The 12,957-nt window shown below is 41.8% G+C and overlaps 1 protein-coding gene across 2 annotated transcripts in view; it reads left to right on the top strand.

Moving 5' to 3' along the window:
- Positions 1-336: 336 nt before the first annotated feature.
- LOC115175333 (proto-oncogene tyrosine-protein kinase Yrk) overlaps positions 337-12,957 on the top strand; it is a 37,959-nt gene continuing 25,338 nt past the window's right edge. The window contains exon 1 of one of the 2 annotated variants that reach the window (XM_029734515.1): positions 337-1,124. The gene's annotated coding sequence lies outside the window, so the exon portion shown is untranslated. The remainder of the gene's footprint in view (positions 1,125-12,957) is intronic. The other variant, XM_029734514.1, reaches the window with a different exon arrangement.

The raw sequence follows: 12,957 nt of genomic DNA, 5'->3' as shown, positions 1-12,957 counted from the left end.
CCCTTCTCCTACTGGCTCCTCCATCAATTTCTGAGTTTTATAGAACTCTAAAATCATTATAACCACCTCTTGTTCCCAACAGAGAACACATCTCGCCAGTTTGTAGTCCTAAAACCCGGAAATATATTACCTCTGGTTCGTTCAGCCATCCCTATGGGAAAAATGAATGGGGAATGAATAGGGTTTTGGAAAAAATAAATATCAATGTACTTAACTAGGCAAGTCTGTTAAGAACAAATCATTTGCAATGACAGCTTACTCCGGCCAAACCCGGTCGACGCTGGGCCAATTCTGCGCTGCCCTACGGGACTCCCAATAACAGCCGGATGTGATACAGCCTGGAATCGAATTAAGATTATCTTCACCACAGACCTTATTTTCGACTTTAGTCGAGAAAACCCTACAAACACGCCATGAATTTTCCCGGTAGGTTTTGGCCAACGAACCATGGCGGAGTTAATGCCTACAAAAAGACGTCATTACTCTTTGGTGTCTCCAGCATTGAACAAACTGATGTTACGCTGAAAACCCGTTCGTTAAATTTTAGACTGTAGGCGAGATCACACTTTATCCGCTTCCAGTACCTCTCTAGATGCCGAGAGAGAGAGACAGAGAGAGAGAGAGAGAGAGAGGGGTAGAGGTAGGGAAGAGAAAGAGAGAAAGAGAAAGAGACAGAAAGAGAGACACTATCTGTCTTGTCTCTTTTTCAATTCGAGAGCTCTATTTGCATGGGAAACATATGTGTCTATCTAGCAGGATAGGCGGAAGGGATTACCTGGCCGGGACAGGCCCAGCGGTTCTATTCCCGGGCTCAGCGGTTTTGTCAAAAAAAATTCTAGATGAATCACGTAATTGAAAGTCAAAACCAGATTTCTATTTTTCCTGTTAAATCACAAGCACATCCAGGGTGCGCTCTTCGGAGTGGACGTCAGTCAGTGCGCGTGTCAGTCAATCCAACCCTTCCGGACAGAGAGAGAGCGCCGCGCGTTCACATCCCCTCTAGAGGAGCGCTCGGCGAGCCACGGTCTCATCCCGTTCTGTCCCGTGCGCCTTGGAACTTAACTCCCTGGTGCTGTTCTCTCCGCCAGCCAGCGCGAATAACGGACGACCCTTCATGCTCTCCGGTGAGTCAGTCGGTGTATGTTTGCGACTCTTATTTAGCTTTCTGAGACTGAGTGTAAACCTCTGTAGCCTAAACAAAGATACTCAGTGTATCTATGGTAAAGTTCAAATGTCTGTGTGTAGCAATGTAAATGTATATTGTTTTGGCTGTTTCCCCCTATTTCTGAGGGCACAGGCCCAGGTATGAAACACTCTCTCTCTCTCATTCTATCTCTCTCACTCTCACTCACTCACTCTATCTATCTATCTATCTATCTATCTATCTATCTATCTATCTATCTATCTATCTATCTATCTATCTATCTATCTATCTATCAATCTCTCTCTCTCTCTCTCTCTCTCTCCTGGTTAACAGGAAACACTGCAGGGTGTGAGTGGAGCAGTAGTGATAGGATACTGAGAAGTGAGCAGTCTAGGAGCCCATATTTTGTTTTATCTCAAAGCATAACCTTCAATGTAGCGAAAAAGAGGAATAGTGGGGTTTACAGAGAAAAGGGAGGGCAGGGGAGAGAGAGAGAGAGGGGGGGAGAGGGAGAGAGAGAGTGGGCAAGGAGAGAGAGAGAGAGAGTGGGCAAGGAAAGAGAGAGAGAGAGTGGGCAAGGAAAGAGAGAGGGAGAGAGAGAGTGGGCAAGGAGAGAGAGAGGGGGAGAGAGAGCGAGAGGGCAGGGAGAGAGAGAGAGAGGGAGAGAGAGAGAGAGAGAGGGGGAGAGAGAGCGAGAGGGCAGGGAAAGAGAAAGAGAGGGCAGGGAGAGAGAGAGAGAGTGGGCAAGGAGAGAGAGAGAGTGGGCAAGGAGAGAGAGAGGGGGAGAGAGAGAATTAGTAAAAAAAAGCTTACCTTGACTTGGAAGAGTTCCAGTGTTGTGTTGGATAGTCATAGCCAGCTAGCTAACATAGCATCCCTCTGTTTGAGAAGGGTGTTTGAGTAGGCTAAACTAGCTAGCTGCATTAGCTAGCTAAGTAAGTGAAACTGAAAGTGAAAAAAAATGACAATCTCTATCTCTGTCTTGCTTCTCCTTCATTTTGTAAGAAATTAATTTGTTAAAAACTGTTCAAATATTGTCTTTCTCTTTGAGTCAACTACTTACCACATTTTATGCACTGCAGTGCTAGCTAGCTGTAGCTTATGCTTTCAGCACTTGATTAATTCTCTGATCCTTTGATTGGGTGGACAACATGTCAGTTTATGCTACAAGAGCTCTCATCGGTTGGACGACATCCTCTGGAAGTTTTCCTAATTACTGTGTAAGTCTATGGAAGGGGGTGAGAACCATGAACCTCCTAGGTTTGTTTTGAAGTCAATGTACCCAGAGGAGGACGGAAGCTAGCTGTCCTCCAGCTACACAATGGTGCTACCCTACAGAGTACTGTAGACCTTCTTTGCAAAACAGTGTGTTTTAATCAATTATTTGGTGACGTGAATATATTTAGTATAGTTTAATCTAAAAATTATAACTTTTTAAATGTTTTACAATTTTAATTTTAATAAAATTGACTGAGGAGGATGGTCCCCCCTTCCTCCTCTGTGGAGCCTCCACTGAGTGAGAGGTACAGGGGGAGGTTGGGGGGTGGAAAAAGAGAGAGTGAGTGATGAAGGGTGAGGGAGAGATGGAAAAGTTCTGGGAAGTCAGGTGTCTCAGGCACAGGGTCTTCCTGTTTCCACGTGATGTCATCACATCCTCCGTATAGAAAAGTAGAGAAAGGGAGTGATAGAGTGAAAGAAGGTTTCAGTGGGCGCCTGCCTCTGGCCTACTATAGCCTCTACCAAGAGGTCTGAACCTTTATGACGTAGGAGTACACTCATCCTGTAATCGACAGAGCCGAAGATTTCCTCTATATCGCTAATGACCACGTCCAAAAAGCCATTGTCAAGCTAACAGAAAAGTGTCAGGCCGTATCTTATTTCCCTTATAATGCACTAGGCTACTTTTGACCAGAGCCATATTCCTCCACTGTAGTACTTTTTGCCCTCCCTATGTAGCATCCATCCCTATGTAGCATCCATCCCTATGTAGCATCCATCCCTATGTAGCATCTCTCCCTATGTAGAATCCATCCCTATGTAGCATCTCTCCCTATGTAACATCCCTACTTATGTAGCATCCCTCCCTATGTAGCATCCCCATCTCTCCCTATGGAGCATCCCTATGTAGCATCCCTCCTTATGGTGCATCCCTCTCTATGTAGCGTCCCTCCCTATGTAGCATCCTTCCCTATGTAGCATCCCTCCCTATGTAGCATCCCTTATGTAGCGTCCCTCTCTATGTAGCGTCCCTCTCTATGTAGTGTACCTCCCTATGTAGCATCCCTCCCTATGTAGCATCCCTCCCTATGTAGCATCCCTCCTTATGTAGCGTCCCTCTCTATGTAGTGTCCCTCTCTATGTAGCGTCCCTCTCTATGTAGTGTCCCTCCCTTTGTACCCTCCCTCCCTATGTAGCATCCCTCCCTATGTACCCTCCCTCCCTATGTAGCATCCCTCCCTATGTAATGTCCTTCTCTATGTAGCATCCCTCCGTATGTAGCGGACTTTCTATGTAAAGTCCCTCCCTATGTACCGTCCTTCCCTATGTAGCATCCCTCCCTACGTAGCATCCCTTCTTATGGAGCATCCCTCCCTATGTACCGTCCTTCCCTATGTAGCATCCCTCCCTACATAGCATCCCTTCTTATGGAGCATCCCTCCCTATGTAGCATCTCTCCCTATGTAGCATCCCTCCCTATGTAATCAAAATCAAATAAAATTGTATCAGTCACATGCGCCAAATACAACCTTACAGTGAAATGTTTACTTACGAGCCCCTAACCAACAATGGTTTAAAAAAAAACACGGATAAAAATAAGATATAAAAGTAACAAGTAATTAAAGAGCAGCAGTAAAAACAAATATATATATATATACAGGGGGGTGCCGGTACAGAGTCAATGTGCGGGGGCACCAGTTAGTTGAGGTAGTATGTACATGTAGGTAGAGTTATTAAAGTGACTGAGCATAGATGACAACAGAGAGTAGCAGTGGTGGGGAGAGGGGAGAGGGGGGCAATGCTTATAGTCTGGGTAACCATGTGACTAGATGTTCAGGAGTCTTATGGCTTGGGGGTAGAAGCTGTTTAGAAGCCTTTTGGACCTAGACTTGGCGCTCCGGTACCGCTTGCCGTGTGGTAGTAGAGAGAACAGTCTATGACTAGGGTGGCTGGAGTCTTTGACAATTTTTAGGGCCTTCCTCTGACACTGCCTGGTATAGAGGTCCAGGATGGCAGGAAGCTTGGCCCCAGTGATGCACTGGGCCGTTCACACTACCCTCTGTAGTGCCTTGCGGTCTGAGGCCGAGCAGTTGCCATACCAGGCAGTGATGCAACCAGTCAGGATGCTCTCGATGGTGCAGCTGTAGAAACCTTTGAGGATCTGAGGACCCATGCCAAATCTTTTCAGTCTCCTGAGGGGGAATAGGTTTTGTCGTGCCCTCTTCACGACTGTCTTGGTGTGCTTGAACCATGTTAGTTTGTTGGTGATGTGGACACCAAGGATCCGTTCTTATGTATTGTCCCTCGCTATATGTATCTGAACAAAAATAGCCTAGTAGGCCTACAGTACACTAGGCATATATAGGGAATAGGCAACACTGTCATGAAGTCAGATGCAGCCTTTGATTCACCACCGTTATTTACTCCTGATCTAGTGTTCCATTTATTGCTCTGTAATTTGATTTCAAAATAACTGACTTAACAGGCTCAGTGTGAACTGTAAGCGCTGCCCTTCACGCTTCACTGGCCAACATCCGTAAAAAATAAAACCTGAAGTTACTCAACACACTCACTCAGCAAAAACAAAACCAGCACAATTTCACAAACTTTGTTTTGGTTTGGTTAAATGACAGAGTGATTTTTCAAACAAAGTGAGTGTGAGAAGTGCAGGGAGATTGTCTGTTGGTCTGTAGTCAAGCCCAGAGAAACCCTCACAGGCACCGAAAACAGGTAATTAGAGAGAGAGAGGATTCTGTAACTAGGCCAGAATGAGAGAGAGAAAGGATTCTGTAACTAGGCCAGAATGAGAGAGATAAAGTATTCTGTAACTAGGCCAGAATGAGAGAGATAAAGTATTCTGTAACTAGGCCAGAATGAGAGAGATAAAGTATTCTGTAACTAGGCCAGAATGAGAGAGAGAAAGGATTCTGTAACTAGGCCAGAATGAGAGAGATAAAGGATTCTGTAACTAGGCCAGAATGAGAGAGATAAAGGATTCTGTAACTAGGCCAGAATGAGAGAGATAAAGGATTCTGTAACTAGGTCAGAATGAGAGAGAGAAAGGATTCTGTAACTAGGCCAGAATGAGAGAGATAAAGGATTCTGTAACTAGGCCAGAATGAGAGAGATAAAGGATTCTGTAACTAGGCCAGAATGAGAGAGATAAAGGATTCTGTAACTAGGTCAGAATGAGAGAGATAAAGGATTCTGTAACTAGGCCAGAATGAGAGAGATAAAGGATTCTGTAACTAGGCCAGAATGAGAGAGATAAAGGATTCTGTATACCAACCCAAACTTACTCCACATAGCTGTGCGTGCGTGTTGTTCCTACTGTGTTGTTCCTACTGTGTTGTTCCTGCTGTGTTGTTCCTGCTGTGTTGTTCCTGCTGTGAATTCCCTGCTGGGAGCTGTTTATCTGTAGGAGATGGCACAGGAAAGGGTGTGTTTGGATGTCTGTGAGTGTGATGATTGAGGGTGGTGTGTGTGTCTGCTATGCGTTTTCAGTCCAGAGTAAATGTTTTATTTTTGAAAAATCCCTCCATGTCCATTAGATAGGCAATTTAGGTGGGAATAGCCTGAGTTGGATTTAAACCATTGAACTTCTTGTAACTTGTTGAGTACAAAGAGAGTTACTGCCTGTATATCAGAGGTGGCCAACCCTCCTTCTTGAGAGATGCTGGGTATGCTGGGTATTGCTCCACCACTACTTAAAAATGGTGATACTAATCAGCTGCTCAACAGGACCTTGATTAGCTGAATCAGGTATGTTATTGTCAGTGGTAGAAAAAAGTGCCCAATTCTCATACTTGAGTAAAAGTATAGATACCTTAATAAAAAGTTACTCAAGTCAAAGTGAAAGTCACCCAGTAAAATACTACTTGAATAAAAGTCTGAAAGTATTTGGTTTTAAATATACTTAAGTATCAAAACTAAATGTAATTCCAAAATATACTTAAGTAACAAAAGTAAAAGTATAAATCATTTCAAATTCCTCATATGAAGTATTTTCTTGTTTTTAAAATGAACGGATAGCCAGAGGCACACTCCCAACACTCAGACAATATTTACAGATAGCCAGAGGCACACTCCCAACACTCAGACAATATTTACAGATAGCCAGAGGCACACTCCCAACACTCAGACAATATTTACAAAAGATGCATTTGTGTGTAGGGAGTCTGCCAGATCACAGGCAGTATGGATGACCACGTGTTCTCTTGATAAGTGTGTGAAGTATTCAAAATGTTATGAGTACTTTGGGTTGTCAGGGAAAATGTATGTTGTAAAAAGTACAATATTTGATTTAGGAATGTAGTGAAGTATAAGTAAAAGTTGTCAAAAATATAAATAGTAAAGTAAAGTACAGACACCCCAAAAAACTACTTAAGTAGTACTTTAAATAATTTTAGTTAAGTACTTTACACCACTGATTACAGTATGGCTGAAGCAAAAGCCTGCACAGCCAGTAGCTTTCCTGCAGGAGGGTTGGCTTCCACCCCTATAGAGGGGATGAGTGTACAAGCATGCCATTATCTCCAAAACACTATTTTGATACAGTGTTGCTTCTTTTGTAATCTATGCAAATATAAGTTTAGTAAAGGGTTCCACCCATGAGAGAGAGAGAGAAAAAACAGAGAAAGAGAGAAAAAAACAGAGAGAGAGAGAAAAAAACAGAGAGAAAAAAAACTGAGAGAAAAAAACAGAGAGAGAGAGATAGATAGTGTGAGAGAGATAGTGAGTGAGTGAGTGAGTGAGTGAGAGAGAGAGAGAGAGAGATGGAGAGAGATAGATAGATAGATAGATAGAGTGTGTGTGAGAGAGAGAGAGAGAGAGAGAGAGAGAGAGAGAGAGAGAGATTGCTCTAATATCTCTGGTTAGGGTCGAGCAGAGGGGAACTATAGCTGCTGTTAAATTTACTCTGACATAAATAGGCCTTATTTAAACTGACAGCACTTCTGAGAACCATACCATTCACACCAGACACACACAGTTTCACACAGATGTACGCGCTCTCTCAAACCAGACACCCTGGCCTGTATCAGGGAGATGTAACCATTCTCAACGGCAGGTCTGTGGGCTAGTCATTCTGGTCTGTGTATGTTGCTTACAATTCCATCAGACAGTTATCTATCACTTTTTTTCATCAGTTCTCAACCTGTTGGTTAGTCTGTTAGTCTGTTGGTTAGTCTGGTCACCAGCCTTCGTTGTGTTTTAGACACTGGTCACCAGCCTTCGTTGTGTTTTGGACACTGGTCACCAGCCTTCGTTGTGTTTTCGACACTGGTCACCAGCCTTCGTTGTGTTTTCGACACTGGTCACCAGCCTTCGTTGTGTTTTGGACACTGGTCACCAGCCTTCGTTGTGTTTTCGACACTGGTCACCAGCCTTCGTTGTGTTTTCGACACTGGTCACCAGCCTTCGTTGTGTTTTGGACACTGGTCACCAGCCTTCGTTGTGTTTTGGACACTGGTCACCAGCCTTCGTTGTGTTTTAGACACTGGTCACCAGCCTTCGCTGCGTTCAGAATGACTGCCAGGGTTGGAAAGAAAAATAAATGAGACAACCTTAACCATCTAAACTGGAACAACCATTTCAGTAGCGGTGCAACAAGTCCAACTAACAGATTTGATTAGTTTAGAAAATGTATGTTATTTATCTTTGTTTAGCATAGGACAAAAATGATTGATTAATTAATCAATGTATAGGAATTTGTCCAATAGAAACTGTTGTTTGCAACTGTTGGACTAATGATTACACCCTAGATGCAAGGCGGTATTGAATGCTTCACTGTCTGTCACAATCTTTCTCTCGACCTGTGTGCGCCTACGTTGTAAACTTTCATTCATAGGCTAGGTTGTAGCAACCTCATGATGGGTATAGGGAAAATGTTACCATGTAAATCATGCAGTAGGCTAAACCTATTGATGTTACATTGAACTGGGTGAATGGAATATGAATTACAGTCATCCAATATGCTGTAAATAGAAATAAAGCCATGCTCATAAAAAACATGGATGTCCTTCCTCATCTTAAACGGCACCGACCGCCACTGGTCAGTGCTGTGTGTAAGTTGACTATGCAAACAATTTGGAATTTCCAACACATTAATGTTTCTTATAAAAACAAGAAGTGACGCAGTCAGTCTTTCCTCAACTTGTATCCAAAAGAGACGGACATGCCTAGTATTAATATTAGTCCTTTAAGAAAAAGATGTGCCGCTCTGTTCTGGGCCAGCTGCAGCTTAACTAGGTTTTTCTTTGCAGCACTTGAATATATGCGACTCGTTTCAGGAAACTAGGCGTATGTTGCGAGTCACTACTTCACAGGAGAGGCATTTGAATGTAAACATACATTTTTTTTTATCAAAATGCTTTTTTTTTACAGAAATGCCTTGTGGAAAATGTGAACTTTCATGTACCTTAATAACAAACTTGTACGCCATCTGTAAATACGAATTGAATTGTTAAATTATGAGCCTAGTTGATTTAGCCACGGAAAAAGAAACCTTTCCGCTAGCCATGATTGGCTGAGATAATGGAAGGCCTGGACATGCTGAGAGCTGATTTCGAATTGGTCTGCCTTGTAGCATGCTTCTGTCTATAACATGAGCTGATCAGTATGTGTAGGTAATCCTTTCTAACGTGGCTTTTTGAAAGAAATCACAAATTACTGCAAAAGTGTTGACAATGCTCTCCACTTTCTGGAGGACTGAGTTTTGAAATCAGTGGAATGCCCAGTGGAAGCAGAGTATGATAGCTAAGGAGATGAAGAAAATTCTGCCGTTTGATTGCAAATATGTGGAGGGAGTCGAAAAGAGAACACAGAAGGCTGTTGTATAAAACACCTGTCTCCGGATTATATCTTCAAACTAAGGGCAACCATGGCATCCGTGATAGAGAGGGAGAAGCGTTCATGCATTTATACGTGTAAGAGTGTTTAGCTAGCTACATTTTCAGATATTATATAATTCAACATTTTTCGAAGTCGTTTTCATTGCAAGTTAAAGCGTACTGTTAGCTAGTTAGCTAACGTTAACTGGCTGGCTCGCTAGCTAACATTACGTGTATGATCTGTGTAGTAATATTATTTGTATCTCAGAGCCATTTGCATTGCTAGTTATAGCCTAATGTTAGCTAGCTAGCTAACATTGAACCTAGTTGGTTAGTTACCTGCAGATTCATGCAGGGTAGTAATGTTATGAGTTGGGATTATGGTTCATTGTTTAGCTAGCTAGCTACATGTCTATACAAAAGACACCACTATGCAAGGAACCATTTCACTGTACAATTTACACCTTCTGTATCCTGTGCATGTGACAAATATACTTTGATCTTATTTAATATAGTGTGTGTTAACCAGAGAGGGTAATGTGAAGAACAACATGACCTGCACCAAAGTCAAATTATGATATATTGTTATGCCAACGAGACAGTGTCCAAGTTCTAAAATTATTCGGTAGACTGCCCTGCTTTTATTTAGTCACAATCACAACCGTAAGCTATTTTCTGTAATTAGCTTGTGATTAACTTGTAAATAATGATCTTGTTGTGAGTTTATTTTCCTGTAATATTGAATACAAATAAGCTAAAGTTAAGACGTTGTCAGCTATATGATATGGTCATTATTTGAACTGGTTAGCCAGCTAATTTAAGGTTAGCCAGCTAGCTTAAGGTTAGCTAACAAGCTAGAAACTAACCAAAACATGGTTTAGAAAGTTGCTTATTTTTGCCTGGTTTGCTAGATTGACATATACTAAATTCATTTTTAAATGGATGGGTTTATTGGTGTTAAAATACACCAATTATGCTATTTTGCACCACAAGGCTGCTGATGTCCTGCAGCCTGTAGTTTTTGGGGTTGATACTTTTTCATAACGACAACGACAAGTTTGATGTCGTACGACAATAGAATGTTCATGTCGATAGACGTAGTATAAACCAGCCTTTAGTCTTGAACTCTTTTGTTGTTTAGTACACTACCGTACTCACTCTGTTTAGCACATGGCCTCACATGTGGATCCTTAAAGAGATGGGTGGGGCTTAAGAGGATGTGAATGATGCTGAATGGGTGTAGACAAAGAGGAGCTCTCCAGTAGGTGTACCAAAACATTCAAGGGCCATTTTCTCTAAAGTGAGGTTACAAGTTTATCACCTTTCAAAGCAGAATTACTTACCCATTATTCCTCAACTGTAGTGTATGATATATACCATGTTGTAGCTGATATACCATTTCAAATGTAGCTACATAAAGAGCACCTCTTTATTACTGACAGGCCTCTCCACATGTTTACCACCATTTCATCTGTATGTTTTGACCATGTAAGTTTACATTCTAAGGTAACACCAAGTAATTTATTGTCCTCTACTTGTTCAACAGCCATTCATTACCACATTCAGCTCAGGTCTAGAACTTAGGGAATGATTTGTACCAAATACAATGCTCTTAGTTTTAAAGATGTTCAGGATCAGTTTATTAATGGCCACCCATTTCAAAACAGACTGCAACTCTTTGTTAAGGATTTCATTGACTTCATTAGCTGTGGTTGCAGATGCGTATATGGTTGAATCATCAGCATACATGGACACCTGCTTTGTTAAATGCCAGTGACAGGTCATTGGTAAAAATAGAAAAAAGTAGAGGGCCTACTCTAAAGAGCTGCCCTGAGGTGCACCACACTTTACATGTTTGACATTAGAGAAGCTTCCATTAAAGAAAACCATCTGAGTTCTATTAGATAGATAACTCTGAATCCACAATATCGCAGAGGTTGAAAAGCATAACCCAATACACTACCCTTCAAAAGTTTGGGGTCACTTAGAAATGTCCTTGTTTTTGAAAGAAAAGCACATTTTTTGTCCATTAAAATAAAATAACATCAAATTGATCAGAAATACAGTGTAGACATTGTTAACGTTGTAAATGACTATTTTAGCTGGAAACTGCTGATTTTTAATGGAATATCTACATAGGCATACAGAGGCCCATTATCAGCAACCATCACTCCTGTGTTCCAATGGCACATTGTGTTAGCTAATCCAAGTTTATCATTTTAAAAGGCTAATTGATCATTAGAAAACCCTTTTGCAATTATGTTAGCACAGCTGAAAACTGTTGTGCTTATTAAAGAAGCAATAAAACTGGCCTTCTTTAGACTAGTTGAGTATCTGGAGCATCAGCATTACAGGCTCAAAATATCCAGAAACAAAGAACTTTCTTTTGATACTAGCCAGTCTATTCTTGTTCTGAGAAATGAAGGCTATTCCATGCAAGAAATTGCCAAGAAACTGAAGATCTCGTACAACGCTGTGTACTACTCCCTTCACAGAACAGCGCAAACTGGCTCTAACCAGAATAGAAAGAGGAGTGGGAGGCCCCGGTGCACAACTGAGCAAGAGGACAAGTACATTAGAGTGTCTAGTTTGAGAAACAGACGCCTCACAAGTCCTCAACTGGCAGCTTCATTAAATAGTACCCGCAAAACACTAGTCTCAACGTCAACAGTGAAGAGGCGACTCTGGGATGCTGGCCTTCTAGGCAGAGCTGCAAAGAAAAAGCCATATCACAGACTGGCCAATAGAAATAAAATATTAAGATGGGCAAAATAACACAGACACTGGACAGAGGAAGATTGGAAAAAAGTGTTATGGACAGACGAATCTAAGTTTGAGGTGTTCGGATCACAAAGAAGAACATTCGTGAGATGCAGAAAAAATGAAAAGATGCTGGAGGAGTGCTTGACGCCATCTGTCAAGCATGGTGGAGGCAATGTGATGGTCTGGGGGTGCTTTGGAGGTGGTAAAGTGGGAGATTTGTACAGGGTAAAAGGGATCTTGAAGAAGGAAGGTTATCACTCCATTTTGCAACGCCATGCCATACCCTGTGGATGGAGCTTAATTGGAGCCAATTTCCTCCTACAACAAGACAATGACCCAAAGCATAGCTCCAAACTATGCAATAACTATTTAGGGAAGAAGCAGTCAGCTGGTATTCTGTCTATAATGGAGTGGTCAGCACAGTCACCTGATCTCAACCCTATTGAGCTGTTGTGGGAGCAGCTTGACCGTATGGTACGTAAGAAGTGTCCATCAAGCCAATCCAACTTGTGGGAGGTGGTTCAGGAAGCATGGGGTGAAATCTCTTCAGATTACCTCAACAAACTGACAACTAGAATGCCAAAGGTCTGCAAGGCTGTAATTGCTTGAAATGGAGGATTCTTTGACGAAAGCAAAGTTTGAAGGACACAATTTCAATTAAAAATCCTTATTTAGAACCTTGTCAATGTCTTGACTCTATTTCCTATTCATTTCGCAACTAATTTCATGTATGTTTTCATGGAAAACAATGACATTTCGAGGTGACCCAAAACTTTTGAACGGTAATGTACGTTTTCTCAGTAATATCAAAGGCTGCACTGAAATCTAACTGTACAGCTCCCACAATCTTATTATTAGCAATTTATTTCAACCAATCATCAGTCACTTGTGTCAGTGCAGTACATGTTGAGTGCCCTTCTCTATAAGGATGATGAAAGTCTGTTGTTTACAGAGAAATAGCATTGTATTTGGGCAAACACCATTTTTTCCCAACAGTTTGCT

The sequence above is a fragment of the Salmo trutta genome, chromosome 36, assembly GCF_901001165.1.
Source record: "Salmo trutta chromosome 36, fSalTru1.1, whole genome shotgun sequence".
In the NCBI taxonomy this organism is placed as follows: domain Eukaryota; kingdom Metazoa; phylum Chordata; class Actinopteri; order Salmoniformes; family Salmonidae; genus Salmo; species Salmo trutta.
The sequence above is the reverse complement of the archived record's forward strand: the minus strand, read 5'-3'. Positions and strand labels throughout refer to the sequence as shown.